At 34.6% G+C, this 12236-nt stretch overlaps 1 protein-coding gene across 13 annotated transcripts in view; it reads left to right on the top strand.

Moving 5' to 3' along the window:
- The window catches only part of FHIT (fragile histidine triad diadenosine triphosphatase), a 1508523-nt gene that overhangs the window by 291212 nt on the left and 1205075 nt on the right, over positions 1 to 12236 (top strand). The window lies entirely within an intron of this gene.

The following is a 12236-nucleotide window of genomic DNA, read 5'->3' as shown; positions in this document are numbered from 1 at the left end:
AGTTTACCAGCAAATTCTTTATGAACATTTAAGGAAGAAACAATACCAGTCTATCTACAAACTCACATTAGCAGTCCAGCACAAACTTGACTCCAAAGAGAAGAAAGGTTTTAAAAGAAAGACAATTCCCAGTCCACTTTTGCTTAGGAGGATACATGGAAAAATTCTAGCCAAAATGTTAGTAAATCAAATCCAGTGATATATAAAAAGATAATATATCATTATCATATTGGACTTACTCCAGGAATGCAAGTTGATTATTGGAAAATGAGTCAATGCAATTTATCACATTAATAGAGTAATAGAAAAAACAAAACAAAATAATAACCATCATGTCAGTAGATGAGGAAAATGATAAAATTTAACAGTCATTCATTAATGGTAAAAACTCTCAGTGACATTAGAATATAGAAGAACTTCCTTAATTAGATAAATTGTAACTACAAAAAAGCTACAGCAAACTTCACATTTAATGTTGAAATACTAACATCTTTGTTGAGATCCTGAATAAATATATCCATTATTTTCACTTTTGTTTATCCTTATTTTGGAAACCATAGCCAATTCAGTATAATCTTAGGATGGCCAAGATTCTGAATTTTTAAAAAGCTACAGGGTAATTCTGCACCAGAGAGTCCAGGTAGTCTAAGATGTGATAGTTGATTCTTAAGTTAGAGAATTGTGAGGAGCTCATTTCAGCTCTCTAATGGGACTGCCATTCTGGCAACACATTGGATCAGACTGAATGTGGATTTTGCCCCTTTCCTTTAAAAATTATTTACGAATAAGGTAGTTGCTAGATTATTTTTGCTGATTTTTTTTAATCCATCAGAAAGAAAAAAAATTCCCGATGCATATTAAAACTATTTACCTCTATTTGCCTATAATTGGATTTAAGATGATGATACTGATTTAATGTTTCTTTTGTATAGTGGTATTCAAATGCAGCTGAGCCCTTTTGCAGTGTCAGTGATAATGTGTAGATATGTATCGGGGACTAGTCTGGTCGTGAATCTAAAAAAATATATATAACGGAAGTCTAATCAGTGCATTTAGTGTCTATGATAATTTTTGCCCCCTACTATCCTGGTCTACCAAACAGGGATGGCATTTTATTCATCTTGTCTTTCATATCTGCTTTTTATCTTACTATTTTTGTTACAAAATGATACCTGCTCTTAAAATTCAAACAATGCATAAACGTAGAAAAGCAGAAATTCAGGGCTGGGGTTGAAGCTCCATTGTAGAGCACTTGCCTAGCACATGTGAAACACTGGATTCAATCCTCAGCACCCTATTAAAAAAAATAAATAAAATAAAGGTATTGTGAAAATACAGTGTATTATTTTAAAAAAAGAAAGAAAAGCAGAAATCTCCTATACTTGCACTCCAAAATAATTTCTCAGCAGTTACCATTGACATTTTTTGTCCCATCCTTTTCATTTATGTTTTTACATATACTTTTATGTAATGTCAAAGAGTTATCAACTTGCTCTCTAAATCTTTCAAAATTCAAGTATATAGAAATCAAGGTTTTATCATTCCTGTCAAATTTGACAAAGAGACAATCAATATTCCAAAATATTTTTGAGGGAGATTTTTCAGTGCCCATTATTTTACCATGTTCTGCTTTTTGTTTTGTTTTGTTTTAAGGTGTTAAGCAACACTTTGGGGAGAGAGTGATTACCACTGATACAGTGTACCAGCACTGTTCCTTTTGCTCCCAGAGCAATGTTCATATCAGTAGATTTATGCTCTCATCTTGAGTGAATCATTTCTAGGAACTAGACGCGCACATACCTGTGCTGATGGAAAATGGGAGAGGTGATGCGCAAAGCAATTTGCATTGTACCAAACAAAGAATAACAATAGTATACCCTTACAAAAATACACTATGCATACATACATTTTTATTTTTTATTTTTTTAAGTTGTAGATGGACACAATACCTCTATCTTATTTACTTATTTTTATGTGGTGCTGAGGATCCAACCCAGTGCCTCACATGTACCAGGCAAGTGCTCTACCACTGAGCCACAGCCCCAGCCCTGACACTACATATATTTAACATAAAACATGTTTTTAGGTTTTTCATTCCTCTTTTCCATAATTTATAAACAGCCCAATACTGACCATTGTGGGATATGATTAAGAATCATAACAGTTTTTAAAAGAGAGATACTGTATCAACTGAGATAATTCTTCCAGGCTACAGTAAAGAAAACTCATTAGCTGAGACCTGGTAGAGCAACTTATAGACCAGACAAATAAGGCAGCTTAGAATTTTATGTGTAAAATATATATCATTTTGCCAATTCATTGCCAATTCCTAAATCTCTCTCAGAGTTGTCATTCTACCATATCTACCTTTTCATTGTAAATTATCATAATTACTACAATGGCTTAACTGATCCTCTTGCATCTACTTGAACATTATATTTTGCATACTAAAATTTGAGGGAGATTTCAGAATCTGAATTCAATTATGCAACTCTCTTGTTAGAAGTTATTTATTTCTCCCATTTAAAGCTAACATGGAAGGTCATCCTCTCTTGATTTTTCTTATATTTTTCTCCCCTAGTGTCTGAACTTCAATTATGCTGCCCTTTGTCTTCTTTAAAATCATTTTCCTCCTTCCTGGCACAGGGCCTTTGCACATTATTATTCCTGTAGTCCTGTGGGACTTTGTTTTCTTCATCTCCTAATTAATTCCCTCTCTCCAGATTTTAACTCAAATCTTTTCTTCTCTCAGGAATAGGTGATACCCCTTTTACAGTCTCTTACTGGCACCTTCCATTGCTGTGTGTTGCTTCTTCACTGTCTTTCCAACAGGCTGTCAACTCTGTGAGTTCAGGAGCCATTTGTGTTTATGCCCAGCTACCAGTTCAGACAGGTATATGCTGGTTTTTTTTGAAATCACAAAAGAATGTGTACAAATTTGTAACTGGTTAGGAAATAAGATTATTGTGGCTAAAGATATTATGACCTGTAACTAATCATAAGAAATAACATCAAAGGGAAGTCAAGGGAACAAATTCTGATGAAACATAAATTGAAGTATTGAATGTTCAGGTGGGGTAACTGAGACTCAGAGAGGTTAAGAAATGCAAACATGGGAACACATCCAGTAAGTGACAGAATTTCAGCCTAGATTTGTCTGATAGCATGACATGCATAAATCCTCTATGTAAACAAATATCCATGGAAAAATGCTTGATGCTCTGTCCCTTCCTGAAAATTCACAAGGACCATTTGGGTGTTAAATATTGGCGATTCCTGGAGTATGTAACATAATATCCCTTGCACTTAGTACTACCCATGAATGGAATTCATCTTGGCAAAAGCTGCTATACATTTCTTTATGTGTTTGCCCTCAGTTTCCTTTTCTTCCTTATCACATGGACCGTAATTCTATTGCTAGACAAGTCTTTCCAAAGAGGATGTTTGCTGTATACTTCCTATAGCTGGAATGACAAGAAAAGCCCTACCCACCCTGCCCCCCTCCACTGAAGATAAAACATTGTCTTTTAAAGTTAATTTGTCATAACTTAGGGTCAAGTGTCCAAAGAAATGGACCTCATTTAACCTTATTTCTGTCTCAGATATACTTACTGCTCTATTCCCCCTGTGTTTTTTAGGCTACCAAACTGCACATGATAAAGAGCCACCTGACCCGGAATAGCAGTAAAAATTGGAACATTGCAACTATTTTTCATGGGAAAAGGGAGACATTTGGTCAAACTCAGTCTAATTAGCAGTGATACAAAATACCAGTGTCACCTTCAATAATTACTGGAGAACAAGTCTTAACTATAAATCATTGTACTTCTATTTCATTTTTAGCTTATTTCATTTAAAAATTAATTCCCTCTAAACAGTTCTCAGTGCTAGGGAAATTTGCCAAGACTCATTTCTTCAGAATGGAGCATAAGTCTTTGCAAGACATGCATATACTATACTTCTCCAAATTTCTCATAAGTTTAAATATATGGATTTTATGTCTGAACAGAGAATTTTACCAGGCCCTGTTCTTCCATACCAGCTATATTTATATCTATATCAATACAAGTATATTGAGGGGAAAATCCATGCATATATAGAAGCTGATAGAAGGTGGCTTTAAGGATTTCTAGGCAAATTTGATTAAATATTCCCTAAAGTCCCACAATTATATGATACTGAGTTTTAAAAATTTTCAGCAGAATATATGCAATTTTCATTTGAGTAAGAGGTTTCAAATGTTTTATTGACAACTTTAAAGTTTACACAAAAGAATAGGGAACAATTTACTCTAAATTTAACATTTTTTCCTTAATTCACTGCTTTTAAACAAATAAATATTTTTTTTTTGTTAAAGTTTCATGGTTAAATATAGTAGCTGGGTTCATCCTGACAAAATCATGCATGCATAGAATCTGATTTACTCCACAGAAATAAAATTTTGAGTTTGAGTATAATGTATTTATTTATTTTTAATTTTTTTATTTGTTCTTTTTATTTATATGTGACAGTAAAATGTATTTTGACATATCATACATATATGGAGTATAACTTCCCATTTTCCCCTACATATATTTAGTCAACAAATGGGCGTAAGTGATAGAAAGGGGGATTAGACATTTTCTCAGCTTTCAAGGAACTCCTGTATGTGGCCAAGCCAAATAGTTGTATGTATTTGTGTGTGTGTGTTTGTGTGTGTGTGTGTGTGTGTGTGTACTGCAGACAGCAGTGGGGTGGGGGGGGAGTTGGTCAGGTGCTATGTGAATACCCATGAGGGCCTTAGATTGAGGACTCAGATTGGGTTTCATAGAGGAAGTGGCATCTGAACTGAGACTTCTGTGTTTCATAGTTCTTTATGGTGAAGAAATTGGCACAGTGGGGCCTGTGTCATCATTAGTTAGGTGAAACAAGAATCTGCGGTTGTGGGTTTGGGGTTGTGGCTCAGTGGTAGAGCACTTGCCTAGCCTTGTGAGGCACTGAGTTCCAACCTCAGCACCACATAAAAATTAATAAGTGAAATTAAGTTATCGTGTCCATCTACAACTGAAAAAAATTTAAAAAAAGAATCTGCAATTATTTTGCAATGTGTATCTTTTTATCTTTTAGTGGCAGGTAGCATTTTTGGCTGTGGACAGAAAGGAAGAAGATGGTGTCAACATTTTCTGGTTCCAGTTTGCTTTGTTGTGATTTCATTTTTTTTTTCCAATAAATTTTTTCTATGAACTCATTCAGAGCCACAAGACAATTATCTCTGTACACCTTAGTATATGGTGTTGTACAAGACATTTTAAAATATTTAACTGCCACACATGTTGTATGCGAGGGGCATATTGAAGAGTAGGAGTAATCTACATTCTGAGTGACTGCTTCTCTGTCCACCTAAAAGGCTGGCATCTACAGCTATGTTTTCCTACTGTGACCCTCTCACATGGGAATCAAAATACTTCAATTTTTGTAGGACACTGTGGCCTAGTATGGCCTGCAGATGTGTTTTAAAAATCAGGAAATTTCATTGAAATTCTGGATTTCAATTATTACCTTGCCAGAGTAGATAATAGCATGCTTTATGTTGTAGGATATTTTCTTCCGATTTCTGGTCAGCTTCACACATATAGTTTTCCTGCCTGGTCTCTGTAGGTGTTGGAATTGGTAATTCTTTATATACAATTGTGCCAGTTAGGCCAGGTTTGGATAGATCTTGACCTTGACTGAGTTAATCAGAATTTCTTCCTCTGGGCATTTTGAAATTGTGTATTACATGTCAGGATAATACTTGGCTTATACTTAAGATGCAAAGATACAAATATTTGGTCATGTTGATGCCAAAGCAAAGAAAGCACAAAAAAAAAGGGAGAGGCAATGAGGTAAAGTTTCCCCAAACCTGTAGAGACATAAGACCCTATTGCTCCAGAGACAGTGAATGTATCAACCTTGTATATGAGTGGCTTCCCATATCCTGGCTATGGTTCCTCAGGATGCCTGACTGTACTTCCTGTCCTATTTGGACATACTTCTAGAACCCCCTTTTATTTGAGCTCCTCAAATGAGTTTTTGTTTCTTGTAACTAAATGAATCTCACTTAAAAAGCTAACGTGATTTTGTGATATTTTTGTTTGAATGGGGGACATGAAGCATTAGATTCCCCAAAATTTTCATGAATACTCTATTTGAATTACAAGAAAATATTGTAATCATAGAATAGGGTATTCTGGTTAACTATTAGAAAACTCTGGACTATTCTAGTTGCATTAGCAGAACAAAATCTTGTCATCATTGCGCAGGGTTTTGACCATTAGAAATGTCTGGGTTTAAGCCTTTCCTGTTCTTGAGTTGATACATTGATTCTATCCTGAAGACTGGCTGGAAATGAAGCTAGAATGATTCTTCTTCATCTTGGTATTATAAGGAAAGTATTATATAATATTTTGTATTTATAAAAGTATATTGGAGTATAATAAGCTGAACATCTGTGAGTCACCACTGTGCTATTCCTATAGAACTATTATGTTGCCATCTCAGTGTGTTCCTTTCCTATTTTTGTTTAGTTAAATTAAGAAGTCAATTGTACTGAATGGATGGATGAATTTTCCATTCATATCAGCCTATCATGACTTATGGACAAGTATTGGATTTCATTTAATATTTTTTTAAGATTAAAGGTGATTTAAAAATTTGGTTTTAAAAACCTGTTTAGTTTTAGATTGAATCTTGAAGGATATGCCAACAAGAGATAGAATTAATTTGATCAGTAAATTACTCTTAGAACGAGTCTGTTTATTTGGTATTGTTTATCTGGAATACTACTGAAAAAGTATTTTGAGTCCATTTCATGGCTCTGTGGTTAAGAATTGAATGATCAGTTATTGATGTTTGCTAGGGTATGTGTAATGGGAAAAGGACACACTTTTTAGTCTTTGATTATGTTGAAACCATCTTGACCTTTCAGATATTATCAAATTTATAGTTAACCCCTTTGGGAAAACCAAATTCATAGTTAAGTTAAAAGGTTAAACATCATATAATTGTGCTCATTTTCTTTTTGGTAATTTATTATGTTCTCTACTTAACTTCACCACATTTGATGCTTTTCTTGAAACTGCTTAAAATACCCCATTTCTTTGGTAAAGCATATTTCACCATTATTATTGGACCCCAAACTAGAAAAGAGATAAAACATCCTTTGGTGTCCTTGGTTTAAGAGTTTTAAATTCAGTTTTACATACATACATCTTAATATGCTGTAATTTAAAACAACTAGAATAGTGAAGCCTCCTTAGACCCTTCAGAGCTTATTAAACATTATTTTAAAGATAACATCTTTCCTTTTTATTCATATATGAATGTTTGGTGAAGAAATGGTCATAAAAAGCTTCAAATTCCAATTGAATAATGTGTTCTTAAAAGTAGCTGCCAAGTGTAAATACCAGTAATATACATTCATGCATATTAGATAGTATATAAATAACCAGGAAGAGCATAGCAAAGGTCAATCAATTATGTATGGGTCAGAATGCTTTCCATCTGGATTGAGTCATTTTAGCAAATGACATCATGTGTCCTTTGGAGTCTATTGTGAAATGTGGCTTGAGTCATTATAAATTGGCTTCTTCTCTGGGTTACCAGTATGGCAGTGGCAAGGCTCAATAAATAAATGTATTGGACTCTGTAGGAGCAGATTTACATAATTAAGGCACAGTGATGAAGGTTTCTCATTCTACAGAAAACCTTTGGGCCCCATTGACCAATTTCTAGTTTCTTATCCCTCTTGGTTTATTTTTTATTTTTTGTAAGAACTTGAAGACAAAAGAGTTGGAACTGAGCCAAATGCTCTTTATATAACTGCAATGGATATTTTTCCATGAAATTGCTAGCAGGGAATCAATAGTAATGTATCTGGCACCCTTCTAATCTCTTCTAACTTCACCATTGCTCTTCTGGGCTACTTTAAGTGTGGTTTATAATGTTAACTTCGATCTGATAGGGATTGGCCATACCAGATTGTCAGACCCTAGAGTGACTGATGGGGTGGGATGCTGTATGGATGGGAAGTGATGTTGGCATTTTCCAGTTGGCACAACAGGAGCTGAATTTATCTTATAGATCAAGTGATAAAAGGAGCTGCCAAGTTCAGTCATTTCCAATTAGTCAGGGCTTGAGGAGGTAAATGTTACTTGACAGAATTTAATGTGTGACTCCCCCCCCCCTTCAAGATATTTTGGAAATGTTAAAAAGTTGTTGACTTTTTTAAAAAAGTAAGATAGCTTGGAATGAAGAACTTTCAGTAAAAATTCTTGTCATGATTTATAGGCATTTATAACTTAGAATCTAAGTGGCGTTTATAGTTGAAATCTTGTTTGGTTTGAGTCTTGGACCTGGATATCTTTGGCAAAGATGAAAGGAAATGGTCCTTCCTTTGGGGAGCTGATAATCTGGTGGGAGGACAGACTTTGCAAACAGCTTACCACAGTATAGATGAGGGCTGCTTTAATAAGAGATAGGTGTGAGTCCAGATAGTGTTGATATTTTTGGCACTTATTTTTACTACATTATCCTTTACTAATTTTTCTGTGTTGTGAATGAATATGTATATATGAGAAATGTGTCCATACTTGTTCTTTATTTTCAAGAATGAGAGTACCTTCTAGCTTTCAAGATGGCTACTACAGGGGAGGCAAATGTTATCTTTCATCTTGGAGTGTTTTGTTGGGGGAGGGGAGAATGATGAACTTTTGAATTAAACTGACATGAACAGATTAACAGAAGACATACAAGTATATTTAATAATTTAAGTTTAATATGACTGGGAGTCCACCACAAGGAAATGAAGAATCAAAGAAGTGGGAAAATCTTTTGATTTTATATTCTATTGAACAGAGTCAGTTGTGGAAAAAGCAACTAAGTTATGTGGGGAGACTAAATCAGAAGTAGAATTATTTTAACAAGGTCTATTTGTACAAAATTCTCTTGTTCTCAACGTCCCATCCTTGATGATAAGAATGTTAGTTTTCTTCTGATTAAGAGAGGACATCTAGGGCTGGGGATGTAGCTCAGTTGGTAGAGTGCGTGCCTTGCAAGCACAAGGCCTTGGGTTCAATCTCCAGCACTGCCAAAAAAAAAAAAAAAAAAAAAAAAAAAAAAGAGGATATCTTTTGAACAGAGATTTCATCTGCTTTCAGAAGGAAAAACAGGAGAGTCGTGTGCCCTTCTTGTACCTTCTGTTTTTTTTTTTTTTAAGTGCCTTTAGTTCAAAATAATATTTTGTCAAAGTGCATGTTTTACTCAGCTTTGTGTTCTGTTCAAAAGACCTGATAATAACAAAGTAGAGGAGGAAAAGTTTATTTTGACTCATGGTTTCAGAGACCTCTGGCTTCATTGCTCTGGGCCTGAGGTGAGGCAGAACATCATGGCAGAAGGGCATGGGGCAGGAAAGCAGCTCAGGTCTTGATAACCAGGAAAGAGAGAGAGCTCTGCTCACCAGGAACAAATTATAAGCCCCAAGGCACACCCCCAATGACCTACTTCTTCCAACCACACCTACCTGCCTACAGTTACCACCAAGTTAACCCATCAGTGGATTAATTCACTGCTTAGGTTAAGGTTTTCCTGATTGAATCATTTCACCTTTTAACTTGCCTGCATTGTCTCATACATGAGCGTTTGGGGGATACCTCATGACTAAAACATAACAATGCACCTTTTGAAGTAGCATAGTTTGTTCTCCTTTACTACTGTGTCTTTTGGTCATTCAGGAACAATGTAGCTGCCCTGTTCCTGGAATGACACTTATTATTCTGCAGGTCACCCAAAACTTTAATTCCATTTTAGTGAACTGCCATAGATTCATAGGTATTATTCTTTTGATTATATCTACATGGATATCAAAACAAATGATTAGAAGATTAATAAATAGACCAGATTTCAATTGTTACCTGTGGTATTTAACAATTGATTGCATTATTTGGTGTTCTTTCCACCATTTTATGATTGACTGAGATTGCATTTTGTGGTCATGACTTGATGAACTGATTGATGTGTATAGAAACAAGGATCTTCTCTGTTCCATTCAAACAGAACTTTCCCTTTATTTGAGGGAAAGAACTTTGTAAAGTTGTAAGTGCTTATTAATGAAGAAAATATTCTCCTATGTTTTTTTGTCCCATTCAGTTCATCCTTCTTAAACAACTTCCACCAGAGTTTTCTAGACATCACTTAGCTGAACATTAGTGTTTAATCATATGATAGAGTGGGAAAGTCATTGGGAGTCAACAGACCTGCATTCTAACCCTTGTTTCACCACTGAGAAGCTGATGAATATCAGGCAAGATGTTTTACTTTTTCGGGAATTTCCTCTGTATATTGTTGTTTCAGTTGTTTCTGGTCATAGCTCTCTTAATGTTTGGATCTTCTGTGCCTTAGAGTACCTGGCACAGTGGTAGATATTAAATGTTTCCAGCAATAAACAGTATATATTTAAGATACTGAAAATATTAATGGCATTAAGCAACTCTAAGAATTCTATTATCAGCATATTTTCTTTGCCCATTATCTTTCTTGGATGAATTGAGTCTCTAAATTAGCCTCCAGATTTCTCTTGAAGGATAGTAAAGTTTCTTTTTCTTATATCCAGCATTTTTTCTCATAACAAAAGCAATATATGTTTAGGTAAAAATGTAAAAATCTATAGATAAGCAAAAAGATAAAAATAGAAACTCCTGAGTATCAGGAATACATTTGTCTGCTAATTACAGAAAATCCAACCAGTGGTGACAGTCTCCAAGTCTTTAGAGGGAGTCTGGATATGGTGATTTTGCTTTTCTCCTGTTCTTAGCATGCTATTTTTTTTTCATGTCACAGTGAAGCTGGTACTCCTTCATGCATCATGTTTGTATTGGGATGGTAGATGGTAAAGAAAAGAAGAATCATTTTAATCAGGAAAAAAAAGTTTTCCCTAGCAGATTATTTTTGTTTATTTTGATTATTTCATTTTATAGAACCATCCCCAAATACAAGGAGTGCTAGAGAGAAAGGGTTGTGAATGAAAGATGAGTTAGTCAATCAATGTTTGTCAAACCTTTGTTCTCATTATCCAAATATAGCCATTGAAACCTACTGTGCCTACTCTTTTGTAATGTACTTTTCCTTGTTAATATACCCAAAATCCTTTTTTACATTATTAAATATTCTACTATACATTTTTCAATCTACATTATATTCTACTTTTACTATACCATAATTAATTTAAATAATATCTTGTGTTTGACATTGAGAATTTCCACATTTTATTAAAATAAGTAATGTGGTGATGAATATGTGTAGATATATATTTTTTTCTGAGCTCTTTTGGCTTTTTCCTTTCATTTTGATTCTGCTTCAAAAAAATCTGTGAAAAACAATGGCACCCTTTAGTCTGAGTAGAATTTTTTAATAGCTAAAAAATCTTGGATTATATCTTCAAGATGCAAAATATCTTACTGCTTTGGCAAAATCAGACATGCAATTGGTAAATTCGGAGAAAGGATAAGGAAGTGACCCATTTTCTGATGGAATCATTTTCATTCTTCAGTTAAAACAGAATAATGTTTTTTGCTGGTTTGGTTATAGGGTTCTCAAAGTTTGCAGATATGATAATTTTCAGAATTCCTTCTACCTAAAAATATCATTTCACTTGGCATTGTGTTTCCTTTTGTGCAAAGGTTGTTAGATGGGAGTGGGCAGGTATTTTGTTCCACAGCTCATCTGAGTGTCAAGAGTTGAAAGCCAGCATCCACACCATTAAAAGTAGAGGCCTCTGAGAAGTTTGACTCCCAGGAGAGTAAAAAGTTTGGGAAAGTCTGATGTCCTTCTTACCTCTTGCCACCACTTGCTTGGTGTTTGGGGTGGGGGTTAACTACACCTTCCTTTGCTTGAGAACTAACAGTGGATCCTCAAGGCCAAGGTTAAGGCAGAGAGTTATGGAACTTACTGAGTACATTATCTCTTATAACAGGGTTTTAAATGTCAACATTTTTTCTAATGTATGCAAGAAATCCTAATTGAGAAGCTAGTCCATACCCTGCTTTGATGATATCCAACTGTATATTTCTTTTTTTAATGTTGCAAAATAAAGTTAATTTTTACGTGAATATTTTATGACCCACTTTCTGTTATGTGCTGGATAAATGAGGGTGATGGAAACCGATGGGTGGTGAAGATAAAAGAGCAGTGTTGACCTTTTGGTAAATCATTCATCCCACTGC

The sequence above is a fragment of the Sciurus vulgaris genome (assembly GCF_902686455.1).
Source record: "Sciurus vulgaris genome assembly, chromosome: 16".
Taxonomy (NCBI): Eukaryota; Metazoa; Chordata; class Mammalia; order Rodentia; family Sciuridae; genus Sciurus; species Sciurus vulgaris.
Note: the sequence above shows the minus strand (reverse complement) of the source record. Positions and strands in the feature narration are given on the sequence as shown.